At 47.5% G+C, this 14,404-nt stretch overlaps 1 protein-coding gene across 8 annotated transcripts in view; it reads right to left on the bottom strand.

The window, feature by feature from the left end:
* Positions 1-14,404, bottom strand: part of LOC147459719 (uncharacterized) — a 196,741-nt gene that overhangs the window by 76,553 nt on the left and 105,784 nt on the right. The window lies entirely within an intron of this gene.

Below are 14,404 nucleotides of genomic sequence, written 5' to 3'. Positions count from 1 at the left end.
GCGGGGGGCCCAAACTGATGGGTGAACGGGCCGAGACGGGGGGGGATAAAGCGGGTTTGGGCTAAGGGATGAGGGCGTGAGGCGGCAGCATGGGATGAGGCTGAGGGCGGGTGGCAGTAGCAGGGGGCTGAGGGCGGGCAGAAAGGCTGGAACAGGGCAGCGCGAGGGGTGGGGGGCAGCGGGGGCAGAGGGCAGGTGGGAGGGACAGCAGGCGGGGGGCAGCGGGGGCTGAGGGCAGCACGAGGAGGACAACGGGCAGCACGTGAGGGAGGGAGGGAGGGGGGGGGGGGGGGGGGGGGGGGGGGGGGGGATGGCGCAGCGGGAGAGTACAGCAGCAGCGAGCTCGTCCTTGACTACGTTAGCAGATATTTACGCTATTTTTTATATATGCTGTTTTTTCATTGGGAGAGTCTCCCCATCATGCTTGTTGTAGCCCTCTCCTACAGAGGTGGATGTAGCCCTATGGGCAGTTCTCATTAACTAATAGAAGGATCTTTTTCTCGGAAAAAAAAAAACTGGACCAGACCAACAGGCTGCACAGGCGAAGCGAAGAACCCAGCTACTCAACAGAGTGAGACTTCAGTTGAGGTCCCATCGTGATTGCCAAAATGAGAGCACCTGTAGCGCGGATAATGTGTCGTGCTCTCTACAGTGTGGGTGCCCCTCAGTGCAATGTGCATGACAATCTCACTCAAACAAATGGAAACTCTCTCAAACAGAATGAAACACAGAAACAATGGATAACAACAGAGACACAACAGTGGACCAGAACATGTGGACTCGACTAGCTCAAAGAACCATGTACAGACTCTGGCGTGGCAGCACACTCAGCTCCAGCCCAGGACTCACAGGTACAAATGGGGTGTCGAGGCTCAGATGTGCTGGGATGGTGAAGCAGTGCTCTGTGTAAGACTCGCTCTAGACGACTACGTACAAGATAATAGAACTGGCCCAAAACGACTACTCATATGTACAACCATAAAGAGCAACCAACGGCTCATAAATGTCTAGTCAGCTAAGTCTATCTCCAAACTGAGTGGTGGTGGTGACCTGGCCACGATGTCCACTAGACCACCGTAGGTACCCTGCCACGTGTCACTCCCAGCCCAAAGGGTCCGTCCAGTGTGAACTAGACCAACTGTAGCTAACTGTCCAACTGTCTGCCTATCCTGCGAAGTGACAATGTAGCCCTGCTACACTCATACCCAAGGAAACTTCCCAAGCCTTGCAAGTTGCCCTCCCCTCTTGAGTCTCTTCTCCTCTCTCTCTCTCTCTCTCTCTCTCTCTCTCTCTCTCTCTCTCTCTCTCTCCAAGTCGAAACTTTGGATCCTTAAGGCTTGATTCCTTGAAGGTTTGAGCCTTGAAGCCTACCCCTCTCTCCTTCTCTTCGAGCTTTCTCAAATATCTATCATCTATGGCATCTCAAGATGGATCCGAAGCTTCTCTAAGCCCTCCCCTCCTTCCTCCGCCAACTTCACATAGACATGGTGGAATGAGGTGATTGCTCCCAAGTCTGGTGTTGGAGGTGGAAGCAAGCCATGGCAGTGCCGCCATTGTGGCTACGAACGCAATGGTTCTGTGAGGAAGGTGCACGCCCACTTCCTTCACGAAAAAAGGGCATCAAGTTCAATTTTGCTCGCAAACCGTCTTGGAAGAGGAGAAGCAAAAGCTCCTACACCTAGAGAAGACTCTCGAGGATGTCAAAGAGGCCAAGAAGAATTGCACCAAGCGTCGCACGGTGAATCCGAGGGAGATGGCCACAGCGGCTTTCATCCGAGCATCGGCATCCCTTCTTCAGCATCATTTTGTGCATTGACCAGCAACGATGGCGACCTCCCACCTCCACTCTCTACCAACCCTTCATCGTCATCTTTCCCTCATTGTCGTCCACCCAAGCGGCAAGCAACTCTTGGAGAGAGTTGGAAACCGGCCTTGAGAGAGGAGGTAGATGTGGCCATGGCAAGATTTTTCTACCACGACCATATTGCTTTCAATGCAGCACGGTAAGTTCTATAGACTATAACTTATAAGACTTAAGATTTAATCTTTAGTTTGTACAATGTATATCACTAATGTACACTTTTTTTTTGACAAAAGGTCTCCATATTTTAAAGAAATGGCACGGAAGATCGGAGAGTTTGGACCCACATTCAACAAATACAAAATGGTGGATATTTGTATATCAGATTCCAGAGATGGATCGCATCGGTCGGTGCAAGATCGTGTCGATATCGTCCACAGTGAGAGTCTACACAAGGCGTCTCCCATGTCCTGCCAATATAGATATGATCCTTTGTTGCAACCTCCTCCGACAATGGGAGCATCCCTCATCTTGGGCCTCCTAGATCTCTCTAGCTCTGCTACTGGATCACTCAGTATACCTCTGCTAATGATATGCCCTGTATCCCTCCTCTCTGACTGCTTGCATCTCTTCTCAGTCTCTTGATCGAAGAACTCTGTGATCTGTCTTTGGGTGTGTCTTGTCACAATCTGCTGACGGGTCAAGCCACTGAAGAACAGAGCCAACTTGCAAATTCCCACCTAGGGGCCTCAATGCTAAGAAGAAGCAGTAGAAGAAGGAGAAGCAGCAAAAGATGTTTTTACCAACTTATAAAGTCTTGCCCAATGGCCTATTTTTAAAGAAGAGTTCCCACCAAGTTCCGACCAATGGAATAGATCCCGACCAAGGGGCCTAAAACCTAAAGAAGAAGAAGAAACATAAGGAATCCCATACCAAATCACAGATCAGCGGCCAAGGGGCCTAAAAACCCTAAGAGTCAAAGAAAACTTGTTTAAAGCGCCCAAAAGTGGCCGAAACGAAGGCAGACAAGTTTAAAACATCAAAATATGATGATGTGGCATCAATACGGACATCCTCGAATTCGCGGCGGATTTTTTAAAAAAATCCCAAAATTTTAGAAAAGTGTTTTTTTGGGGTCATCTTTTCATATTTGATGCCTTTAGGCTTTGGGCCTTTAAATATGAGCCTTGGAGGCCCTCTCTGGCACTCTTCAGCGCGCAGATTGCAGAGGAGGTGCTCCCTACCTGTTGTACTTTGCAAATCAGCAATAATAAAGAAAAACCGAAAGGGGCACCAGCGTTTGAGGCCAGTGCTCTCTTGAGGTGGAGCTCCGCCACTCCCCGTCTCTTGTTGTGCATCTCTTTCAGTTCACTTGTTATTTGAAGTGCATAAAGTTATTCAGTCTGTTCTTTTCCGTTGGCACGTGGTGCCCATCTCCGTGACATGTCTCCGGATCTGTGACCCTCTCTCTCTCTCTCTCTCTCTCTCTCTCTCTCTCTCTCTCTCTCTCTCTCTCTCTCTCAGTAGCCCTGCTTGATGTCATTGAATCTCCAGTAGACAGAGCCCAAGACATCTCAGATCCTGATATCTTATAACTCTAGATAGAGGCTTCAAACCCTCTCTAGAGAATTAGTGAAAGCGGCCACGTATCTCATAGTATGTTGTGCAGTATGTGAGCTAGAGAAAATGCTCTTTGTATGTAGTCATCTTCATGCCCAGCTCCTGTTTAGGTTGTATCCATGTTCTCTGTGTCTCCACCTCCATCCATGTCAAAGAGAGAGAGGGTGCATCTAGCGAATACTAGAAGGGGAGAGCTTGTCCATAGAAAAACTATGTAGCTCAAACCATGCGGCCATCTCTGCATACCAACATGATGTATCTCCCTATGGTGTCAAGTGTCGTGAGGACTATCAAAAATCCATAGCTTGGTGCGAGGCTCTTGGAGTTGAACTCGTGAACACATCCTTTCCAAACCTCCCAAATCTGCGCATGCTCTAGTCAGTCTAGTCTGTGCCGCTCTCTTGGAGCTGAACTTGTCAACACATCCTCTCCAAACCTTCTAAAGTTGCGTATGCTCTAGTTAGTCTAGCCTGTGCCGCTCTCCTCATGGAGAAAATTGGGACACTAAAAAACCACCCCAAGGTAAGTATACATATCTGTATACTCCACTGGGTCCTGTCCATAAGTAAACCTAGGTCCTGATCGCCTAACCCATTGCGTTGTAGTATTGAATATCATAACCTTGGTCTTCACAAGAATAGCAGACATACAAATATCCTGCGCAAATGTGTGTAAAGCATCAAGATGGTACTACATCCCCTCCGGTGAATCTGAAATAAGCACAATATCATCTGCATACAAGAATAGGGGTATCCATGTCCCTGCCAATCGTGCCCTCCCTATGTAGTTTGTATCCTCATCCACATACATGTCAAAAAGAGTGGGGGATAGTGGGCAGCATTGTTTCACCCCCATCTCTAATAGCCCTTGGGGTGTACGCACTCATCCTATAATTGTCATGTAAAAGGCCATGATCCCCCATTTGAGCTCTACAGCTACTCACTGCTCCTGGAGTCTTGCCTATCAATCTGCTCCCCCCCCTCCCCCCCAACCATATCAAAAGCTTTGAGGAAATCCACAAAGGTATAATAAATTCTCCTCCCATGAAATCTGTCTTCCTCAATGATAGCTCGTAGTGTGAGAATGTGATTTATATATATATATATATATATATATATATATATATATATATAGAGAGAGAGAGAGAGAGAGAGAGAGAGAGAGAGAGAGAGAGAGAAATGAAATGATATATTGACGTCTTCAAAAGGCCAAAATGAAATATGAGACCAACCCGATACAAATTGTTGAATCTGATACCATGTCTGGGTACAAGAAGGAGATACTAAAATGAATCTAGACGTGCTACTAGCTGGAACTGTGGGGGGTATGTGTGATCATTGATACAATGGTGCCCAATTCAAGAGGGTGATATAATGGGTGATGAATCCATCCTCATCAGTACTCTCGATGTTGAGATACTATGGCTGGAATCCTCAATCATAGTCTCCCTCGAGATGCTCTACAGTGGTGATGCTCCTCAATTTGTCCAATGTCTGGTGTGAACAAATTAGTAATCTGTCTCTGGAATTGTCTCTCTCTATATATCCTCAATAAACTATCTCTGTGTCTGTGTAACTTAAGTAGAAACACTCCAAGACATCTCTGCTTCTGATAGATCATGACTCTTGAGAAGGGTCCAAAGCCTTCTTTGAATAGACACTGGCCTCGAAGCTACGCCATGTAGCTATGCATTTCCAAAAATCAGCTCATCAATGGTGGGCTAGCCTTCGTGGCAACGGCAAAGCCCCAAAAACATGGAAAACTCTACGAGTTTCCATCATGAAGCAGCTCCTTGCAAGCGATGAAAGGACAAAATGCTTACCAAATGGCGCAGCTTGAAGCTTCTCTCTAATGAGTCTATCCACAAGTATGTAGACAAGTTTTGGGATTTACATCTCAAGGCTATTGTCTTTCAAAAGATAGACTTTGCTGAGCAAAAGCAGCAATTCTGTGCGGGATGACCTGAAAAGATGGCCGAATACATCAACTCTCAACGGCTTGGTTCTATCACCGAACTATCCACAAGCGACCCCGTAGCTTGTAATACACTATGCACTCACATATATAATGCATCTCCATCTCTCGCTCTGTATGGCATAGGCAGCATACCCTGCTAGTTGTTGGTAATCCCTCTGAATCTACAAATCTCACTCTCAAGCTCGTGTGAAGATGTTTGTATCAGACCAATGGCACACCATAATCCATGAGATAGATGTGTATCCATATAGCTGGGTCGCATCACAAACCCATCCCTTGTGAGTTGGAGAAGATGCTCTCTATAGAAACCCATCTTTGTGCCCGATTCATGTGTTGGCTCTATCCATGTCCTCCTAGTCTCCAACTGGGTCCTGGCAAATGAGTCTAGTAATCTCCACCCATGTAAGAGACAACGATGGTGCATCAAGGGAGTACTGGAAGGGAGGCAAGCTGTCCATGTTAAGCCATGTATCTAGAACCATGATGACATTTGTGCATACCAACATGATGCGTCCTCTTGTAAAGCTAATTGTCTAGAGGACTCAAGGGCCAATCTGGCATATTTGTCTCTGGTAGTATCCCTTAAGCTGTGCATAAAGGAGACTGATATGGTAAGCGCCTCTATCTCCTTGGGGGGGGGTTGCTAACTCCGCTCTGACGATCTCGTGTGGCACAAACTTCAAAGGCCTTGGTTCCAATCAACCGAGAGATCATAGATACCAAGGGCCTCTCCATACCTCTCCACCGATATTGACCCACAGAGCATCCCCAAACCTAAACCCCATAAGACCATAGCTGAAGCTACCAAGGTATCCAAGAACTAGAGCTTTGTTCAAGGTTCTTGGAACTGAACCCGTGAACACATCCTCTCCAATCCTCCCAAGGCCGCATACGCTCTGCTCAGTCTAGTCTTTGCTGCTCTCTTCAAAGAAAACCTTTGCCCAGTGAAGACTACCCCAAGATAAGTGTATGCATTTGTGTACTCCACAGTCTCCTGACCATAAGTGAATGTAGGTGATGATCTCCTGATCCACTGTGGTGTGGTGTTAAACACCAAAACCTTGGTTTTAACAAGGTTTACAGACAATCCACTATCCTCCACAAAGCTATGTAATGCATTCAAATGTCGTTGCATACCCTCCAATGAGTCAGAGGTCAACACAATATCACCAGAATATAACAACAATGGAATTGATGTCCCTGCCATCTGCGCACCTTTGTCACCCTCTATCAATGTAATCAGAAACCTCATCTTTATACTTACCAAATATATATATATATATATTATAGAGAGAGAGAGAGAGAGAAATGAAATGTTATATTAACGTCTTCAAAAGGCCAAAGCGACCTATGAGACCAGAATGTTACAATGTGGTGGATCTGATACAAAGTCAGAGCAACAAAAGTAGCAAAATGACAAAATGAAAATACTATGCTATGGAATCCTAAACTGCTAGGTGTGAACTAAGCAGCTGCCTGGGATAGCTAAATCACAAGAGAGATCACAAGAGATCCAGCATCGGTCGCTGGCGGATCTCATCAATCTCCTCCATGGTCAGTGGTCTGAACGGGCGTCGTGCATGTTGGGCCAAAGTGATCCGGATTCTGATGCAGCCTCCGTCGATGTTGTGTAGTCCTCCGCAGTCGTGGGCGTCTGGATCTCCCCATCTCGGTCACTTGATTGATCAGTGTGCCTCTGTTGTAAGGCGACAAACTCTGTTGTGGTGGTAGCTCCTCCGGGTGTCCAGTGTCTACTCTAAAGAAGTTTGTGATCTGTCTCTGAGACTACCTAGCCTGTCCTCTCGTCAGGCTCTCTCTGTGTCTGCGCAGCTCAAGAAAAAACAAACCCAGGCATCTCTGATCCTCGTACCGCATGACTCTGAAGAGTGGTCCAAATCCCTCTTTGAACAAGCAATGGAAGCGACCTTGTATCTCGAAGTAGACAAAGCAATGGCATGTGTAGTGCAACTCTATCTCAAGCTCTATGTCACACATGGGGCATGTCCTAGCCTCTGCTGGTACTCAGCTGTATCTCCTAGTCTCGATCCGGTGTGAAGATATGCGTATCTGGCCAATAGCACATCGTATCCCATGAGACAAGTGTGTGTCCATGTATCTGGGCCTCATCACAAAATTGTCCTCTGTAAGCTAGAGAAGATGCTCTCTGTAGAAAGCCATCTTTGTGCCCAGCTCTTGTACTGGCTGTATTCATGTTCTTCTGGTGTCTAGCTGAGTCAAGTCCTGGCGGATGAGCCTGGTGATCTCGGACTGTGTAAGAGTCAGAGAGGGTGCATCCAATGAATACTGGAAGGGGGGTAATCTGTCTATGCTGAACCCATGCGCCTGAAACCATGATTTCATCTCCCCATACCAGCATGTTGTATCTCCCTGCATGGCTAACTGTTGAAACTTGAGAGGACTCAAGTGCAAGGCGGGCATATCTGTCTCTAGGAAGTTCCCACATGCGGTGTATGAAGGAGACAGATCTGGTGAGTGCCTCAACCACTAGTGGGGGGGCAGCTAGCTCTGCTCGGATAATGGCACGTGGTACTGAAGCCTTGGCTCTGATGAGCCGCGAGATCATAGAGACCAAAGGCTTCTCCATGTCTCCCCATCCATCAGTGCGACCCGTCCTCCCGTGATGATTGAATGAAGGTCCCCATATCTCAGCTCCATAGAGCAATGCAGAAGCCACCAACGTGTTAAAGAGCCAGAGCTTCATCCGAGCTTCCTGAAACTAAACCTGTGAACACATCCTCTCTAGTCTACCCAATGCTGCATGGGCTCTGGTCAGTCTAGTCTCTGCTGCTCTCCTCAATGAAAATGCTGGTCCACTAAACCACTTCAAGGTAAGTGTAAGCATCTGTATACTCCACTGTCTCCTGGCCGTATGTGAATGCTGGTGCTGACCTCCTGATGCACTGTGGGGTGGTATTAAATACCATGACCTTGGTTTTACCAAGATTGACAAACAAACCACTTTCATGGGCAAACCTATGCAAAGCATCCAAGTGACGTTGCATCCCCTCTGGAGAGTCAGAGATCAACACAATATCATCAACATATAACAATAGTGGAATCCATGTCCCTGCCAGTTGTGCACCTCCATCACCATCTCTCTGAATGTAGTCAGAAACCTCATCCACATACATACCAAATAGAGTAGGAAAGAGCGGGCAGCCCTGGTTCACCCCAATAGTGGAGTAAACCGGTGTAGAGAGACCCTCCGAGGTGCGTACATGCCCCACTACTGACCTGTATAATGCCATGACTCCCCAAATGAGCTCTGTGGGTACTCCAATCTCCTGTAATCTGCGCATTACTCTAGCTCTGAGTACTGTGTCAAATGCTTTGCGGAAGTCCACAAAGCTACAATAGAACCGTCTCCCATGTGATCTGCCCTCCTCAATGATGGCTCTGAGTGTCAAGATATGGTCAAGAGTAGAAAAACCTCTCCTGAACCGTGCTTGTCCGGCTGCGCGTATCCCCTCCCCCTCTGCCCATCTACTCAGTTGCTGCTCATGAATGGATGCGTATAACCGTGCCAATGTGTGTCCAATCATGATAGTGCGATAATTCCCAAGCTCCATAGGGTCTCCTGACTTGAAGATAGGTACAATAGTAGATAGGATCCAAGTATCAGGCAAGCCCTCACACATGGCACGGTTAAACATAACTGCTAGAAGCTCTACTAGTAGATGCATGAAATGCTCAGCCACTAAGCCATCATGATCATATGCTCTCCCAATCCTCATCCTGTCAATGGCCTTCTTCACCATCTCAGTGGTGAAAAAAGCACATGTGTGTGGCATGGATCAGGGGGGTCGGGAAGGGACGGCTGTCCAGGAACTGTGTATAGAGATGCTGCGTACTAACCCCAGGTCTCTGTAGAGGTAATGGCAGGGGGGGGTGGGGGGGGGGGGAGTGCTCATGAAAAAGCTGCCATGCCTCACGTGAATCCTGACTCAGAAATAGCTGGTATAGATCTTGTTCTAGGTGAGCCAAAAATGCCCTCTTCTTCCGCCGCACTAGGCGTCGGAAGTCAATCTGTGACTGTCTGTGAGTGATGTCCCCCAAAAGCACTTCTCTCTCAAGTCTAGCTCTAGTCTCGCGCCATTCCTCATCATACCAACTGTTCTGAGGCATGCTCCCAGAACGGCATCTCTGCTTAGGCTGGGTGTGTGGATATGCCTCTGCTACTGCATCATGTAATGTCTGTGTCAGTATAGTAGTAAGCTCCTCCAGAGGTCGCCCTGGCTCCTCTTTGCACAGGCATCTGTAGATCCCATCTATGTATACAGCGTCCGTCTTCCGCGTGAAGGTGTAACGAGTAGGGGCTGCTGCCCGTAGCCTGTGTGCTACACTAAACTAGAAAGAGATGGTCAACGACACAAGAGCATGATCCACTGCCACACCAACAGGTCTGGGTCCAACCGTGAGATCCTGGATACTAGAGATGAGGCTCGGCTGTGTCATGACATAATCCACTGTGCTGGCTCCATGTCTGTGTGAAAAGCATGTAAAACCACCCGTAGCGGGAAATCTCTGTAGGCCATTCAAGATGGCCAATCCATGTGCAGTCCCCATGTCTATCAAGTGTCATCCATCCTCAGTACATTCCCCATCCTGTGATAGTCTGGACAGGCCCGTCTCTGCAACATCTAGCTCTCTTAGCATCTCCTCTGAAGTATCATAAACTACTGTCTGATGATGGGCAGTCCTAGCATTGAAGTCCCCTAGAATGATGATGTCACTATCTCTAGAGAACTCCCATATGTCATCATCCAAAATAGAAAAGGGGGACTGTCCTCTGGGTGGTGCATATATTGACGTACTCGGGGGGAAGTAGCAAATAGCGATGTAAAGATATCTGCATGTCTCTGCTCTCAATCTCACCCACATGTACCTAGCTTGCTCATCCCTGCGGGCTATATGTATCAATGGCTGCAACTCCTCGCTGAATAACACTACCACTCCCCCTGAGCCCGCCCTCTCTGTGCTCTGAACGTGTCTCCTTTCTACAAGCAGTCTCCCATCTGTATCCACTAATGTGAGGCATAGACTACCCAGGGGCCTGATCTGTCTCAGAGTAGAAGACGATGTCTCTTCCTGTAAAATTATCCTCAAAAGCACCCACATCAAGGCACATAGATCCATTACAATTCCAGGTGGCAACTTTGAGTGTGGTCCCATAGGTCTCACACCGTCATGTGGAGCGCCGCTCGACAATCACCACCTGACCATCTCTGTAGAAGGCCGTCTTTCCCTTCTCCCTTGCCGCTTGAATCTCTAGCATTACCTCTCTCATATGCGCAAGCTGTGTGAGAGTGAGGTCATCTCCAAGGAATATGCCTGTTTTCTTTAGTGTAGGACGCCTCTTCAAGAAGACCTTCTTTGCCTCCATAAATGAAAAACGCATGATTAAAGCTCTCTCCTTTGAAGTCTCCCCATTTCCTTGTGTCTTCTTCCCTACCCTCCATACCTTTGTATGAGTAGCCTCACTACCCATCGTGTGGAGAAGTTCTTTGACTTCCCCTTCCACATCATCTCGGTCTTTTAGACAGGTTACTCGTATGTGCAAAGCTCTAGTTTTCCTTCGTTGCTCTTCTTCTAGAGTCATGTTGATGATTGTAGGAGTGGGGACAGATGTGATTTCTTTCCCTTTCCCTTTCTTAGCGACTTCTATCCATTTCTCGGCCTCATCCGCCTTCTTCTGTGTCTTCGTGATCACATCCATCCACGAAGACGTCTTTACCACATTCTGTTTCTCCTCCTTTTTTATCATCCGTACCTGCTCCTTGATGACCTTGATTTCCTCTATCACCGAGGGCTGGAATTCCCCTTCCTCTAGTCCACTGCTTGCTCTATCAACCAGCTCTCGCTTGAGGGCTGAGACCTCTTCTTTGAATGCTTGTGAATCTGCCTTAAGTGCTTGTAGCTCTGCCTGTAGGTCTTCTTTCTCCTTCTTCCATTGCGCGCCCTTGTTGAGGAACATTTGAACAAGGTTGGCCTTCTCTTCCCACCATCCTTCCGTATCTGCTTTCCATTCTTTCATCTCCCTTTCCATTTGTGTTATCCGCTTGTTTGTACGCATGGAGGTTGCCTTTGTAAGGGGCTTGCAATCTGGTGAAGCACTTATGACCTCCATTTGTATTCGAGTTATGCATACAAAGTTGTCCTCTGATTACGCATACGTAGCTCAGTTATGCATACATGGACATCCTCAGTTATGCATACATGGACACCCTCATGTGCATACATATCACAGAAAACCACATAAAATATCAAGACTTCTGCAATTTCAAAATTCTACCAATTTTTGCAATTTCAAATTCTTTCTGCAATCTGTAATTTGCTTGCTGTTTTCCTGAATTTTCTGTAAATTTTGATATTTTTTTCCCCCTGATTCCTGCAGGTCTGATTCTGATTTCTGCAGGTCTGAAATTTCTGGTTCCTGCAGGTTTGAAATTCTGCAGATGAAAAGATTCTGATTCTGAAAACTGAAAATTGAAAATCTTCTACAAGACGCCCCTTCGGGAGGGGGAGGAGGAGGGAGGAGCGGGGGGGACTGAGGGTGGGGCGGGAAGGGCTTAGGGGTGGGGCGCGCTGTCACAAGAGCAGACCAGCGTGAGGGTGTAGAGAGAGAGAGAGAGAGAGAGAGAGAGAGAGAGGTACGATTCTATCAGCTAAGTTTCCATCAATCTAGGCCTATTCAAAGGTTCTTGGGACCTTTCACTCATTGTACATTCAGGGTGTTCCCTTCAGTTCACTTTTCCACAGGTCGTCCTCTGTCTCACACCCGTGCATCACGTTTAGGGTACCACTTTAGTTGCCTCTCCAACATCAACCTAGCGCTATGTTCTGAGTTCTCACACTGTAGGAGTCGGCTCTGGTTCCAAACACCATTCGCTCTCCATGGCTGCAAGCTCATTGGACGGTTCCCACTTTGGTCCACCATCGTAAATTTCCTACGATCCACCCTATCCATTCTATAGGACCGGATTTTGAAGCTGTCATTTTTGGGCCCAGGTTACTTTATAATTTATCTATCTGATTATCAGACAACTTAGTCATTACGGCAAGCGATCTCTCATTGTCTAAGGCTCTCGTTTGTTGGTGTAGCAGGGCTACAGTGTCGCATGCACTTGGCAGACAATTAGTTGCAGTTGGGCTGAGTCCACACTGGACGGACTTTTGCCTGGGCAGTGACACGTGGTGGTGGTGGTCTAGCGGTCGCGGGGCCAGACCACCATGACCATAGCTTTGAGATAGTCTTAGCTAGATTAGATATTGGTCAGCCATTGGTGGCTCTTTAGGGTTGTATATATCCGTAGCTGTTTGGGTTTTATTGGATCATTTACTTTTGTGTGGTCAGTCGTCTAAAGTCTATCTTCTTGAGTTGTACAAGGAACGTCTGCACCATCCCTGCAGAGTTGAGCCTCGACACCCCCACTGCCTATGAGATCTGGGCTAGAGCTGAGTGTGCTGCCATGCCAGAGTCTGTATTGGTTTCTTTGAGTTTGTCGATGTTCATGCTGTTCATGTTCAGGTTCTGCTGAGTCGTACTGTTGTTGCTTTGTTGTTCATTGTCATCTGTGTTTGCATTCTGTGGGGTGAGATCTCACGCACATTGCACAGAGGAGCACCCACTATAGAGGGCACGACAGGTTATTTCCGCTACAGTTGGTTCTCACTCCTTGGTATTCAGGTGTAACAGTCGATGAGTTTGAGAGCCACCATGAGATCCCATGGTTTCCGATTATTTTCTCTTTCCCTTTCATACGGCTTGAGCATCGTCCTTTGGCCACAAGATTTGCACGACTACGAGGCTCGGTCCTTCTAGGCTCTACTACTTATGAATCAGGCATCACGCGTGTCCAGGTCTACTCCCAGGCTCCCCACGGTTCCCAGACCTTTGATATTGTGTCAGACAGACAGGTTACTACAGTGAGATTACAAGTAACCAGTCAAGCATCTCAAGTGTCACCAGTTTGGACACATGGCATGGAAGTATCCCACTTCACCTCATCTTCACTAGTAGCCACAGTGTTCTGGTCCTCAGTCGGCACCCCCTCCCCTGCAGTGCCCGACTGCTGGCTAGCAGCCTGTTCAGCACCGCCATAATTTTAACTGCCAGCAGTCTACTCAGCAGGGAAGTGTCCAACCTAAAATCTCTGCACACAGAGATTCGCTAACTCCTTCACAGGTTTCATCCACTCCATCTAGAGGTCTGAGTGCTCGCCTACCACCAGGCAGGAGCCTGCCATGGCCATTTTTGCCCCCCTTCCTCTGCACCTATAGCCCAGCTACAGTGCTGGTAGTTTCTACAGTTAAAGTGGAGTGTCAGCATGGGATGGTAGACCACAGTGCCTAATCTAGACCATTGGACTTGTTAAAAATGCTAAGGATACTGACATGGCTACTTTTGGAGGAGCACTTTGGCAGGAGGTGGAAGAGTAAAAGCCAGGCCATCAGCGTGGCCTAGTGCCTACCTGGTCTATCCTCAGCCACAACCTACAGGTCCTACCTCAGCTACTCACCCAATGAGAGATAATTCATCATTGTATGTATATCAGTTTGGGGATACTAGTGGGATTATCATCATAGTGTCTATCACTGTCTGCCATCGAGTCTGAAGTCTATTGCAGTATCAAGCCTTGACACCTTCTTGTATCCAAGACTCGAGTAGCAAAGTCTATGGTCCGGAGCTGAGTGCACTGCCAGCCAGTGTCTTGTACTTGATCTTTGCAATATATTGAGGCTGGATTGTGCAGTTCCTATGCCTCTTGTGTCAACTTTATCTCTGGTCTGTATGTTATTATTTCAATTCTGTTCTTTTGTACAGTTTGAGTTATCTTATTGCATTACACCCCAGTGAGCACTTGAGTGAGACTCTCAGCATACTGCGACGAGGCTACCCACTGCACACACTTAGCACCAGAATAGATTTCTCTATTACAGATGCTCTCGTTTTTGGCACACCCAATGGGACCTCAAAGTGAAGTC

Source organism: Adiantum capillus-veneris, chromosome 4, assembly GCF_014529385.1.
Source record: "Adiantum capillus-veneris isolate H3 chromosome 4, ASM1452938v2, whole genome shotgun sequence".
Classification (NCBI taxonomy): domain Eukaryota; kingdom Viridiplantae; phylum Streptophyta; class Polypodiopsida; order Polypodiales; family Pteridaceae; genus Adiantum; species Adiantum capillus-veneris.
This window is presented reverse-complemented; position numbering and strand designations above follow the sequence as displayed.